Below are 14438 nucleotides of genomic sequence, written 5' to 3'. Positions count from 1 at the left end.
ATTCAACTCACAGAGACACGCGGACGATTATTGGCTGGCGCGGGACAAATTGAGACTTTGTTAGAAGCGCATTGTACGCCAGCCTTGTTTTTCTCTTCATTCAAGGGGCGGTTGTTATCTCCTTGTGAAAGGTGGGTTTAATAGTGGAACGCCTCTGTTTGCATCGGGGTCTGCAGGGAGCAGTAATTTGCAAGAAAAACGGAGATCGAGGTCTATTTTAGAATTCTTGTAAATTCAGGGAAGACACAGTAATGAATCTTTAAGAAATAATATTTGTGACATTGTTACTTTTAGGAACCAGAATGTCATTATTTCGACACTGTTTTGGATACAGCTTATATGTGGCCAAGGCAACTGTCCCAATAAGTTAACAATCTAAGACTACATGTCCTAGTACTTAAATTATGAGGTCCCAGTAATTGAGAATACTACATAATTGGAAAAGCAAAGAAAAACATATGATCACAACGAAATCGTGCGTCAAAATATCGCTCGTGTATATTGGCCCTTAGAACGTTAGTTCGTCAAGACACGTATTCACTGTAACTGCAGCCTAACACGCCAGTTTCTATTACCAGTAACTTATACTTAATGCATTAGAATTTATACCTGAAATTGAATAAAACTGGCGTTACTGTTGAAGTATCAAGCCATGGTCAATTACTGGTACATATACCTTAGTCTATTTCGTCAGAGAAAACAGTCGACGAAGATTCAGGTAACTTTTATTGCGCTTCACTTTGTTTCCTCGGATGTCATAAGAGAAGAACAGTGAATAACCAGCTTGCACGAAACTGCCTGGGGCACCACTTTCGTGAACTTTCATGAACTTAACGGTATGCGAGCATTGTTCATCCTGCTTGATAGCCCCCACCGAGTATTAACCCATTAACATCCCCGGCCTACATTAACTTCGGTTGCCAACTATAATTGGCATTATATATCTAGTCTGTTTCATCCGGCCGCTGCATTGGGCAAGCAGAAATTTAGTGCGCCGATTAACGACCAATTACCGCACTGATGATCTTACGTTGCCAGCGAAACCAGGGAAAATCGTTACACCGCAACCAACAGAGTGTTTCAACACTTTTCCTGTGATGTGGTAACACTAATTGATTGATAGTATCAATTTACATGCTTCAGAATAATATTCACGAGTTTTTCTAATAGAAATTATTAAGAGAGGAGGAGAAATATCGTGTGGACAGGAAAATTAATTGGAAATCGTTCTACGTAAATTTAGAATTACCGAGAAGTGATTTTATAATGGAGTTGAACGTGTTGGATTTCCTGAGAAATTTTTAGCTAACATAGTCTGACGGTCAATGTGTAAAAGAGGGATCGATTGATGAAACGAAGAAGTTTCCAATACCCTTGGCGTTGCAGATCATAAAATGAACGAGAAATATTTGAAAAACTTCGTTTCTTGCATTATTCATACTCCCGTGCGTATCTCCATACGTATTAAAGTGATGCTCCCTTTGATTGAGAAGATTGAGTCAGGAAGCAAAATAATTTTCATTTAAATGTGTAACCCTAGCTAGCAACTTCAGCAAATTGAATTGAAATTTTTTCTCCAAATCAACTTCCTCGCCGACGAAACTAATCTCATATTCATGTCGGAACCGCCCGCGGAATTTCTCGAACTCGATTTCGGAGATCAAATCAGCCCATACGTGTAAAAGCATCCGAAGTGGTGCACGCTCGCGCGTACACGGATTTTCCATGATTTTGCAGAACGTAAGAGCCTCTGAAACAAGTTGCTCGTACCATTGGCTCCGGTATAACCATGAAATAACAAGGAACAAGCAGAGAAAATGGAATACAAGCTCCTAACTTTTAGCTTGCATCATATGCAAATTTCAGTGGGATAATCCTGCGAGAAAATAAAAACAGAGAAAAATATAATCCTCGATTATAACTTTTTCCCAAATTCGCGTACTTGTATTCTAGAAAACATGACTGAGTATCATACGAAGCAACGAACAGCCTATATGAATAAACATAGCAGTCTTTTGCGACGAGCTGGTAAGTGCAAAGTGCAACATCTCACGGAATCAAGCTTTTCACCCGTAAAATTAATCTCGCTGGGCAGGGTCATCGCGAAAATGTCAAACTTGAAACCCAACACGTGACCCGCGCTCTTTTACACGCGCTACTACAGTTTCAGGATTCCCTGCATAGTTTCGTCCTCTGTCGTTGCATTACGCGATGCAACTACGGTGACGGATATCGCGAACCGCGAGAGAAACGTAATGACATTATCGTCGTGCTGCAGCCAATCCTGGAGTCTCTTTACGAGGTGGCTAGGCCCCTCTGTATGAATTCTATCGGGGAACGCAATTTTGTACGCGAACCGAGGCGCAACATATAGTGTTTGATGTTGATATCGATAGGGCGTATATTCGACGAACGTTACAGCTCGGTGCAACATTTTATGTGGATACGTGTTTAATAGCTTGTGAAACTACGTCACAAAATAAAAATTTGCGAAATAAAATGTAACAAACCTGTAGGTTAGCAAGTACGAGAGTTTAGCATTTTAATTGTAGTCGTTTACTTTTAATGGGATAATTCTAGGTGATTAATTGACTGTTGTGGGGGATTCTAATTAATCCTCGCGAAGGATTAACTTTTGGTTTTATTTGTGTTTAAGCTTATTGATTGAAAGAGATTCTAACGGGTGATCATGAACTACGCATTTATAGAGGGGAATACATGCGACGTGTTTTTTGACATGTTAAAACGTGGAATTATAGTAAATATTAATGAATAGTGGATTATGTTCTTTACGTGCATATAATATTTCCCTTGCTCAGTGACGCAAGCTTGTTCCTTGAAATTTTAACGTGGAGTTATAAATAACCTCCTTTTTATTAGAGAGAACGAAACGTTATTTCAGAGAGTTAAAATTACACAGTGCTTCGTACTAAGCAGATAATACTTTGTTAAGGAATTTTATTCCACGCCAACCGTTTGCTAAAACGCCCACCATGAATATAGTGCTTTTTACGCAACGAAGACTTTGAAGCGTCGTTTCTCATATTTGAAATATTTTTATCTTTACTGAACGTAGAATTATGGTAATTGCAATTAGCAGTTACTTAATTTGCATTATAAATTTATACCTTGCTTTCTTTTTAAAACAAAAGTACTGAACTCGTGCAAAAGGGAATATTCAAAAGTAATTATATTTTGAACGCTTTTCCCTGGAAATAATTTTTTATTGCTTGGAAAACTGTGAAACAATTTTTAATATTCTTTCTTTACTTGTCTGAGTCGTCTAATGCAAAAGGTGTCGATGATACACGAGGTTATACTACTTATAATAGGTTCTCTATGTCCAGAGATATACTACTTACATAGCGTATGACTAATATGCGGTTATACTACTTGTGAAATATTCTCTGAAGGACAGTATGTATATTACTTAGAAAATACTTAATTTAAATTTGTAACTACTCTATTTACAAGATAATAAGCTAAATACCATTTAGTTTATTTAACACTTGGAGTGTTATACTATATTCACTAAAATTTTTATTACACACGCAGTGAATCTACGCAATTGCTTTTCATCTTATTTTTATATTCATTTTGTCACATATGAGTGACATAATAGGTCCTCAAAGAATTATCTTCAATTCATAATCCAACGAAATAGGATAGTGAACAAAGCTGAATGTAATTCCTTTGTAGTGAACCAATGTAAGGGATGTCTATATTTAGAAAAGACATTTTCGTGGTACCTAATGTATAACCAGTTTACCGCTTAATAAGCACGAATTAAATCGTTTAATCGTACTTTGACAACTTGTATAACCACAATACCTTTCATTCTAATTTCTATTGCGTTCCCAGGAAAAGAAGGATCGATAGCCCCAACGCAGAACGCGGCTCTTGTTCGCAATTAAAGGAACAACTTTACGCTTTCAGTGGACTGAGGGAGACCGGAGAGTATCGAATTGCCCAGAGTATTCTCTATTATATTCTTTATTGGCCGTGCACGTACTCGACAATCGAATCAGCTGTTGTTCCTGAATAATCGCGTCAGTCACGGAGCAGTTGTCTTTCAACATTTCTTTATCCAAATATCGCCTGGCGATTCTGTTCGACATCTCAGGACATTATTATACGCGCGTATTGCACCTGAAACTGTGATTCCGCGAACTGTGTAACAACGTTATCTCTGTGCTGCAGCCAATCTCGGGGAGCCTGCAGTGACACCAGCCACTTTTAGTGCCTGATGCAGGTGCATTGTTCCCAGGTAGTTCTGTCTAACAGACTGAACTCAAATCGTTCACGGTTATCCTATCTCGCGCCTCTAATTCGTGCAAAAAAGAGGCATTCATGGATATCCTATGGTATATTATTTTAGAATATTTTTTTGGATTTTCATTAAAGAAGGAAATTCGTCACATAATATTTCTAGTTATTTTTAATTTTGTATTATTATAATACATTTTTATTGATATTGGGTTTTCGATTATTCTTCAAAGTACAAGTTGTCATTCAGCTTCGATACATTCGTTTAATAATTCTTCACAAGGACTGAATTTTTTTAGATCACCTCTGACCTTCAAATTTAAAAAATTCAATTTCTAATACTAATACTTCATCTAGCACTTCAAAATTTCATCACGTCTCTTAAATAAAACATTCTACATAGTATTTTCCCTAAAAAATGATTTCCCAAGGGTTCCTCCCCGATAACGCCACCTGAATAGCCCAAAAGATAAGCTTCCAATTAAATCACATCGTTCCATCGATCAAATTCGAGCCAGCGCTTAGACCATTCACAGCAACGATCAGAGACATTGTCATTAAGGCCTGCGAACGATTTAATAATACATCCTAAAGCGGTGAAAGCACGTAAGCCTCGGCCTGATTAGGTTTATCGTTGACCAATCGATGCGAGAACGGGAGGGGGCAAGGGGAGAGGGTTGCATCGGCGCATAACTTGGCCAACTGCGAAGGAACGTTAATTACCAAGGCAATGTTAATTCAGCTGCCAGGTAAACCGTGCCTGTATATTATAAACGCGTCTCGTGGTCGACGCGACGATAATAATTACGATAATAATAGCAACGGTAATTACGTTATCTGTAGAACGGCGATCCCTCTAGATCTCTCTGAATCTCTCTAAATCGCTCAACTTCTCCTTCTATCTCTTCACCACTGTCGATCGTCTCCCATCGACTCGCGAACCGCACGATCGCGGTCGCATTGTTGACGCTTAGCTTTGCGTGACGCGATGCAGGCAATTTCGAAAGATCTCAATTGATAGCCGAGGGTTCGCGCGATCAAGCCTCTCGTGATTACCATCGAGCCACGTTCGCTGTCCAATTTCGCCCGTCGCTTGACGCCAGAGTACGCGGAGACGATCTGCACATATGTATAGAGGGTGTTTCGAAACGTGTGGAATATACTTCGAAGACAGGTTCTACGTAGGTAGACAATGAGGAAGTGTTTGGGTGAACATGTGTCTGGAAACGCTTAGTATTTTAATTATATGCTATTCTTTGGTGCCTACAGCTCTGGCTTAAATTTCGTAAAAGGTAAGGAAATTGAGTGAGACACTTTTGGGGGTTCTAGGCACAAGACAATGAAAGAAATTCTATTGCACATAGGTCTGAAAACGCATAGTTGTTCACAGACGAGTGGGAATGCGTGAACTGGTGCTCTTAAACAGCAAGTTAGGAAACTCTAACAATTAATATCTTGAAGGCAGAAACATACAACTTAGGCTGTTTCTGCTTTACAATCACAGAGCTTAGATATCCCCTCGAATATTTGGTGGAGAATTTTTGCTCTGGATACTTGAAATTTTGAGGTGATCCAGGAAATTCATCGAGTTCTGAAGATCGCGAAAATTTCTAACCCTGAATAACTATGGTAGTAAAAGTTCAGCTTCGAGAGTTCGAAGGCTGAAACGTTCGAAATTCTTTAAATGAAGTTTCACAGAAATGGTAGAAAATTCCGAGAATTCTGAAAGTTCGAAAGTTCTATAATAGAATGAGCTGGAAGAATTCTCATCTAGAATTCACTGCCAGACAATATGTCAGGGTTTCATAATGTTGTTATCCCCTGTTCAATAAAGCACGTGCCTGATTTACATTTCATGTCTGACAAGAAGTCGACAAACGTTTGGTACGCTTCTTGCTGCGAACTGAATGGGCTTGAATTCGTTTAAGCGGTCGCGCCGCGTGTGTACTTTCCCCTATGTTCTGCATATGTATGCAGTAATTAGTAATTCGATTGCATTATTCCAGTGGAGGTACGCGACAGGTGAAATTAAAAGTTGTAGCTGGAAGTCGCAGCGCAACGCGATGGAAAATGATATCGTTGAGCTTTCTCTTTTCATTGTCGCCGAATCGTGCGAGGATTAATGCTTGGTTCACATCGAAATATGACGCTAATGAGATCTCGTGAAGTTTATAGTGTACATTACTCGCCGGTCAGCCACAATATGGCGCGCGAAGCCATACGCTGCTGCATTATTATATATAGCCACCATCCCTTGATAATGACCGAACCAATGGGGGCTCTCGAAACCGATATTTCCCCGTCTTTACGCAACGTCACAGTAATTGCACTGGACACGGCGAGATATGATTTCATGGAAGCTACGAGTTCATCTGAAAGGGAGGATTGTTGCAGTCTGAAGAAAGTTAATTGATTGTTTGAGCTTACTAAGGATCTATCTGTGCAACAAAGTTTGGCCACCCTTATCAAGTTGTATGGTTACCTCCAGCAGGACTTCATCATGTTGTTTAATAGTATTGAAAATTCTAACTCTCTTGCTTAGAGTACCTGTTTTTTATATTATTTAATGAAAGCTTGAGACTTTAACTTTACTCTTTGGCTATTTTATAGTACCAAAAGCAGAATGAATTTATGGAATACGAGGATTATCTCCATACGTGAATTCTGGGTTATAAATACGGCTATATTTGGCTACACTCACAATAAATTTTGCCATTGAAGGGCTCGTCAGCGCGACCTGATTTATACACATCTGTGCAATGGTTATTGACCGTTATTAAATAACGGTTACGTTGTAATATTAACAAAATTCAGTAGACGATAAAGGTTGATGAATTATAATACTAAAAGAATTGGCATGAATGTATTTAAAAGATGACACTGGAAAATTATGTATGAACTAGAGACGAGCAAGAAAAGTAAATAAAACTTGATAAGAATAGTAGGTAAGATTACAGATAGTAAAGTTTTTATCCCTTTATCAAGAAATTTCATTTCTTCAATTTATTTAACATCGTCGACACTCTCTTCGTAAGATAGACAATCAAGGATAAATTGAAAATATAAAAGCTCAAGTCTTGTTCAGAAATGATAACATTTTACTGCTTCCAGTATACTCAGGAGTAAGTTTTGTTTTCTCGGTATAAAATATCGACGAAACTATCTGTCTCCCAATAATATCAAAGTGAATATACACATGTGAGATAAAGATAAATCTATTAGGAGATTTTACCGACTAAAATAATAGAATCATATTTCTGGATAATTCTGAAGAGTGACATGAAAGCTAATTTTGAAAACATACAGAATATTCTGGCTTTGAACAAGAGCGTATAAAATTCTGGCTTCAAGTACGTATAAATTGCAACCGAAACAAAAGAAATGGAAATAAAAATATGAGTAAAACATTGAAGTGATTACGGTTAATAAAATATAAAAATTTGTTTTCCTCTTTGAAAGACTGTGATTGTTTTCAGTGCCCTAATTTTCAATTAAAATGGACGCCAAATTTTATTTCACTCCACTGTATCAAGGAAGAAAAATTTCATAGTATACAATGCAGCTTATCAGATCATAAACACTTTAAAGCTTTCTTAAACGATTACCAGGGTGATGAATGACCAACTGACGTGTCCCGAATTACCGACTATAAAGAATCCTGCCTCGAAGGTACGCAATTTTGTTATGTCTAAGCGAGTGAACTTAACACAGTTACGTCAAACACACATCAAGGGTTGGAGAGTCTTGCATGCTGCTCAGGTTAGCGTGCAAACTACTACCTAATGCATTGAAATACCCTGTCTTCGTGTTTTAACCTTATTTCTCTTGTATGTATGTATATACTATTATGGAATAGCGAATAAGATCTATCTATTTCTTTTCTTGTTTTTATACAATTTTGAGAGAGGTAAAGATAGCGAAGATTCTACTTAAGACTATCAATTCCTATTAACAATTCTGTACTTGCGTAAAGGTCTCAGAAATGAGGAAAGTAAATGCAGTGCAAAGACATTAAATGCCAGAAGGGTCACCATTTTCAACACTGTACGCTTCCTTTAGGGGAGCCTTGGAAACTTTTTTTATCGCACTCAGTTCATCTTTCCTCCAGGCTGAACTGCATTCAGACGCAAACTACGTGAAGCGAACGATAAGCATTTTCCTCTGCTTTCCTTAATTGTATAATAATTGCGACGATGAAATGCGAGGGCATTTAAAAGACAGAAGCAGACCCACCACACGTTAATTTAAAATCTTATAACTAATTCCAGCTTTTAATTATCTCGATAATTGAGCTACTTTTATGCTAACTCTAATGAATGCTGCATAAATCTAAATTGTTCGATCATTAGATTACTCTATACGACATAAAATACCATTTTTGCGAACCCCCGATGAATCAACGCCACAGAAACTTATTTCTTCTTTGGTACAACAGCGAGCACGCTCGAGGAGTAATCGCAACATTTATTAAACAATTAACGTCGACTTGCTTCTGATCGTTTAGCGACAATTAATCGTCGGGGAAACGACCACTTCATTTAACGGAGGCTCGTGGAGAAAAAGCGTTCAGACCGTGCAAGAACCGCCGTCGAGTGAAACGCCGCGCTGAAAAGCCGCGAGCATAATTAATGCGTGCGCGGAAAAACAGCACGGATGAAGAGAATACTCGCGAGTATACCGACTTTCAAATTTTTATCCCCAGAAGTTCACTGTCGTCGCGGAGCAGAAGAGAACCAGTGAACGTTTTCGTATCCTTTTTTTTTTTCTTCTTTCCCTCTGGGCATCGAGAAACGATAGCATCGCGGACAGCTCGGGTGTCATTTCGTTGAACGAAGCCCTCGCGCTTGTTCTGGCTCGCGTAAATTAACATCTTAAATATTAACGAGACTGCGAGAGTGGCTATGATAGAATACACGGTTGCACATTGTTCCAAGATTTTTCTCCTGACGATTCTCTTCTCTCTTGTTTCTTTCTGTTCCTCCGTCATTATTCTGCGTTATTGGAATTTAATAGAAAACTTGATTAAGCTCCACCCTTATTCTGCGATTTAATTAATTCAACGTCGGTGGGACAATTAATGGACAATTAGTATATAAAGAGTTTTGAACAATTTTTCGTAGATTCCACTTGAGTTCTCTATTTTTTCTCGGGTTTATCCTTTGTCTGCCTGCATTTTTTTTAGAGTTTTAGAGGCTTCAGAAACTTCAAAGCTTCTTTAAGTAAATACAATGGCTGAAATACATGGCTCGATGATAAAAAATATATCTGTCTACAGTGAGTACTTTCTTCTGATGGTATTCATTCTTACGATCATTAATAATAAAGACGTTTGAATGAGGAGGAGTAGGAGTTTGATAAATGAGACACTCTCTAGAAGCATTTAATCAATCCCACTCCTTTTTTGCTGTACAATGGAACTTTGCTTGCGAAATGTAATTTTATACCTGTCCGTCCTATTATGTGAGCAAAGAAACGTTTTCTTTATTTCTTTTCTTTTCGAGAATGAGGTAAAGAAATTAATGAAACCAGAAATGCCAGAGAATTGTTAAGGGTCATCAGCGAAGGCACCAGTTGCACGTGTAAATATAATAACGAAGAATTAAGTTTCCTGTTTCCAGAATCAACAATGAAGATCCAAAGAAAGTACGTTGAAGGAACTAATAAAGAAATTTCACGAGCTTCATTATAGAACAACTTCTCAACATGATAAAATAATAAAGTATAGACTTTTCAATGAACAGGGATGTCTATGATCGCATTAGTTAACAATTAGATATTGTTATCATTATATTTCCTTTAATATTAAAACAAAAATTGCATCTAATAAAATTTTGCCCATAGTAATCCATAAGGATTAACCCGAATTAGTTGAAGAATTAAAATGTATGGTCGATGGAATTCGCGCAAGTAGTAGAGATAACTTAAATGAACGACAATCGTGAGTCGCGTACCAGTATCACTGCATTCTCAGACTTCAGATAAAGTTGGCTGCAGGTGGATTCATTTTTCACAGGACAGCTTACGTCTGGAAATCTCTGGCGTGAATTTTTCATACTTTTACTCGTATTGACTGTAATGCGTTTCCTCGACAAAACAGTGAAATAGATTTAGCTGTTAGTCGATAAAAGTTGTCGACAAACTCGTACGAAACACATATAGAAAATTTGAAACAGTTTCTGATTAATTTAGAAATTTAAAGTACTATAACGATTGATTCGAAAAAATAAAATAATCTTAAAAAATTTCAAGGATGTTATCGGTGACTAAAGAAATCGAAAATTAGCGCAGATACGTGTCTTAAAATTTAAGGTACTCGACTACCAGACAATGTTCTGCTTAATGATAACATTTTCCTCAAAATTATGCACTTCAGCGCCCTTGCCCAGCTCATTCACGTAGAAGCATGGAAACTCACTCTTCAACCATCTCCCTTTCTGAACGCGAAACGCAGCCAGAGGAATCCCTAAGTGGCGAAATCGTTCGTTAATTAAATCTTCCTCGGCTGGCTAGCCGCACGGTTTAACACGCGCTCAACCTAGTGACTGTTTTAACTTTACGCGCGATTTTAGCACTATATTCGAGCACCTTCTAGTGAATACGACCTACTGACCAGAATTACGTAATCATAACGAAATTCCAAGGCCTCTTTGCACCTAAAACAAGATTCGAGAGGAGCACCAAACCCCATCGAAATTATGGAAAAATGTACGCCAAATTGTGCGTCTCATAAAACACTCTCCCACGATCTTCGTCACTCGATGAAAATTAATATAATCAAGGAAGAAAAGAGAGCGATTTAAGTAGAAAGCCCGTTGAATAGGAAAAAGAAAAATACACCGTCACAATTAACATTCCATCATCGTAGAAGCCAACAATGAAACCCAGCCCGATGAATTCCGCGATACGAATCGAAGAACAATTAGTCGAGAATTTATTCACCTTCCACAAAAGGGGCTCTCCAGAGCGCGTAGCTCGCGCCCGTTCTTTTTATCGAGTCCGTTAGCAACTCTACCAACGGCAATAATTAACTGTTTGATTTTGCAAGAGCTGAAGGAACAGGTCACTGTTATTTACGGTAGAAAACTGATTCGAGTGAAAACGATCGCGAAAAGTCTTCGGGCGAGTCGAAATTCCTTGAGCATTAATTACACGCTCAAAGGGGCATCGAGAATGAAATCATCTCTGAACCCTTTGCCAGCATCGAGAACAGGGAAGAGTACACCACTCTCGACATGGTGGCTGGCTTTCAATGAGTACCCCTTTTGAGTCGAGAGCCACGGTCACCTAGAGTATTCGATAAAAATAAAAGACTGTCTATGGATAAATTTGTCGAGCGACCGAGGGAATTTATACTCAAGTTTCGAAGGGGAGCACGCTACTGACTTCTACGAAAAGTTTCGAAACTTAATCGTCTAAAGATCGACTTATCTCGATGGAACTCACGCAATAATCTTTTACTGTATTGTAAAGTGTGTAGCTGGATGTTGCGCGTGGGTTAACCCAATTTTCAGCACGATATACGGGGCCGTGTGTGACACGCGACGTTCATCATGTCCCTTGGACAAGACATCTTGCGAAAGTAGTTTCACTCTGTTCAATTCTTGTTGAATTCCACGCTCGCGAAACAAGATAACAGAAGTATAAAGCATTGAGACGCGAATCCAAGGTTTATGGGAAGCTTCTGTCGGAGGACCGGGAATTTTTCTAAATTTAATCAGCCTGAAGCCATTCCAACCACGTCTCATAAAAGATTCAATGAGTTCTTTGAAAACTGTGTCGACAGCCAATGTCGTTTGCACAGAAGGAAACATGCTTCTACGCCGGCAGAGATTAAACTGCTTGGTTAACGAATAATGAATCACGAATGGCCACGCATAGGTTCATTTCCAGTTAAGAAATTTATTTTTATTGGAAGGACTATTTATACGATGGGATTACTACTTGGGATAATTTTATCTGCTGTCGGAGTGCGAGGTAATGATTAAAATGTAATTGGTTGCAGCGGTAATTACTTAGTATTAATCGCAGACTGATTGTGAATTATAAAAAGCAGAAATACTTTAAATTAAATATATAAATAACTGGGTTAGTTATTGTTACTGAAACGAGTGATGAAATACGTATGATGTTTTAATTGAAACGATTCATTTTATCAAATAATTTTCACAAGTATCTGAGAATTTATTCTTTTGTAAAAATTTCTGTTATAAAATGTTTTAACGTAATATATGCTTCCCGATATGTATTAGACACTGTAAAAATATTAAATATTTTTGAATAGAGAACGTCAGTATGTTACAACCTTTGTTCTTATCTGATTGTTGAATAATCATAAATGTGAAATTATTACTAATAATATATGCAGCATAAATTGTTGATACGATCATTATTTTGTCGGAAATATCAATGTTTTCAATATTAGTTTTTGTCATATCATCCCCATATCAGCCATCAATCTTGTTTACGTGATTTCTCTGTTTTCATCGCGGAGGTATACCCTTGCTAGGTCATGATTCTGTCATTCACTCCGGAGTTCTCGGAGGGTACGGATCGTTCTGTCGATCTTCCTTCGACCCTCCGTTCCTTTCGAACACAGACATTGACTGTGGCTCATGGTCCATCATTGATCCTTTGGTCCTTTGGTCCTTTGGTCCTTTGGTCCTTTGGTCCTTTGGTCCTTTGGTCCTTTGGTCCTCTGGTCCTCTGGTCCTCTGGTCCTCTGGTCCTCTGGTTTTCTATGCCTCTAGTCCTACATGCCTCTAGTCCTCTATGCCTCTAGTCCACTATACTTCTAATCCTCTATGCCTCTAGTCCACTATACTTCTAATCCTCTATGCCTCTAGCCTTCTATGCCTCTAGCCCTCTTGCCCTCTACTCCTCTAGTCTTCTTAGTCTCTTAGTCTCCTAATCCCTTCCTTACCCCTATGGACCCTAATTCCTAGTTTTCAATCTTCAACCTTCAACACCTAACCACTCACAGCCCTTGACCATTGGTCAGTTCTGCTCATCAACGATCATTGCCTATCAACATTATACACCAATAAGAGGTATTGCATTCACTGAGGAATTTCATCAGTAATGCTTCTAGTCATTAAATTTCTAGGTATAAATTTAATTTTAAGTTCCTAATTTTAAGTTTATTTTTTTTAAGATTTTTGCATCTGCCAATCGATCATTTCTCAGCTTTCGCTGCTCGATCACTCGCCCCTCATCCTTCATCAGGAGGTCGCCTCTGCTTCTTTTTCCAGACGGAGGTGACCGAGCGTGGAATCGGTACCGATGGGTCAATGGAAATGGCATAGGAAGCTGCGTTGGTAAGGCGACTTCTACCGTTAATAGTATAGATCGTAGAGTTAAGAAGGCATGGCGTCCATACAGAAACTTTTTCCATTACTCAGAGGAAACACCATATTTTTATCGACACCCTCTATAAACACTTTGAATATCAACTCCAGGCCCAGACAAGGAAACTAATTTTCGCGAAGTCGTTGTCGTATAATTATAAACAATCGTAGGCGTTACCAGAAACCCAGTGAATCGTTTCGTTAAACAATGCTCCGCAAATGATCGCGGTGAAACTAAAGTGGGAGGACAGAAAACTTGGCAAACCAGACTTGAAGATTTAATTAACGTGAAATCCATTAAACCGATTCTCCTAAAGCATTCATTGAAGTTACAGCCGTGAATACGACCAGGGAACGTCATTTTCGATGAGTCGCAACGATTTAACGCTGGCGAATCGAATTGCCACGATTAATAAATTCCCTGTGTCTCTGCCTCGCCCATTCGACCGCAGCAGCGTCGAGTTTTGCGTGGGACAGCAGAGTCGTGGCGAACAGGCCAGCTTGGGGGAAATGGAAAAAAAATTTCACGGTGGACGCGATCGTCGACCACCGACCCGCTGTAAATACTCTTTGAATATCCTGTTGAATCGCGGACGGGTAACTTGTTTGATTGAACGACGAAATCGCCTAATGCAATGATGGATTGCGACAAGGATGCGACAGTATGAGTGACAACGATGAAACTGTCGGATGAAATAAGCAAATTGTTCCACGATTTCCCCGACAGTGACTGATTTTTATTATTTTCATTGCTTCTATTGATCCAAACACTCTCCTAACGGTCAACTATATCTATAACTAGGGTAACGTACACAGTTGTTGACCTCC

The 14438-nt window shown here is 38.7% G+C and overlaps 1 protein-coding gene across 1 annotated transcript in view; it reads left to right on the top strand.

Moving 5' to 3' along the window:
• The window catches only part of LOC143180768 (uncharacterized), a 67525-nt gene that overhangs the window by 8544 nt on the left and 44543 nt on the right, over positions 1-14438 (top strand). The window lies entirely within an intron of this gene.

The sequence above is a fragment of the Calliopsis andreniformis genome, chromosome 6, assembly GCF_051401765.1.
Source record: "Calliopsis andreniformis isolate RMS-2024a chromosome 6, iyCalAndr_principal, whole genome shotgun sequence".
NCBI classification, from domain to species: domain Eukaryota; kingdom Metazoa; phylum Arthropoda; class Insecta; order Hymenoptera; family Andrenidae; genus Calliopsis; species Calliopsis andreniformis.
Note: the sequence above shows the minus strand (reverse complement) of the source record. Positions and strands in the feature narration are given on the sequence as shown.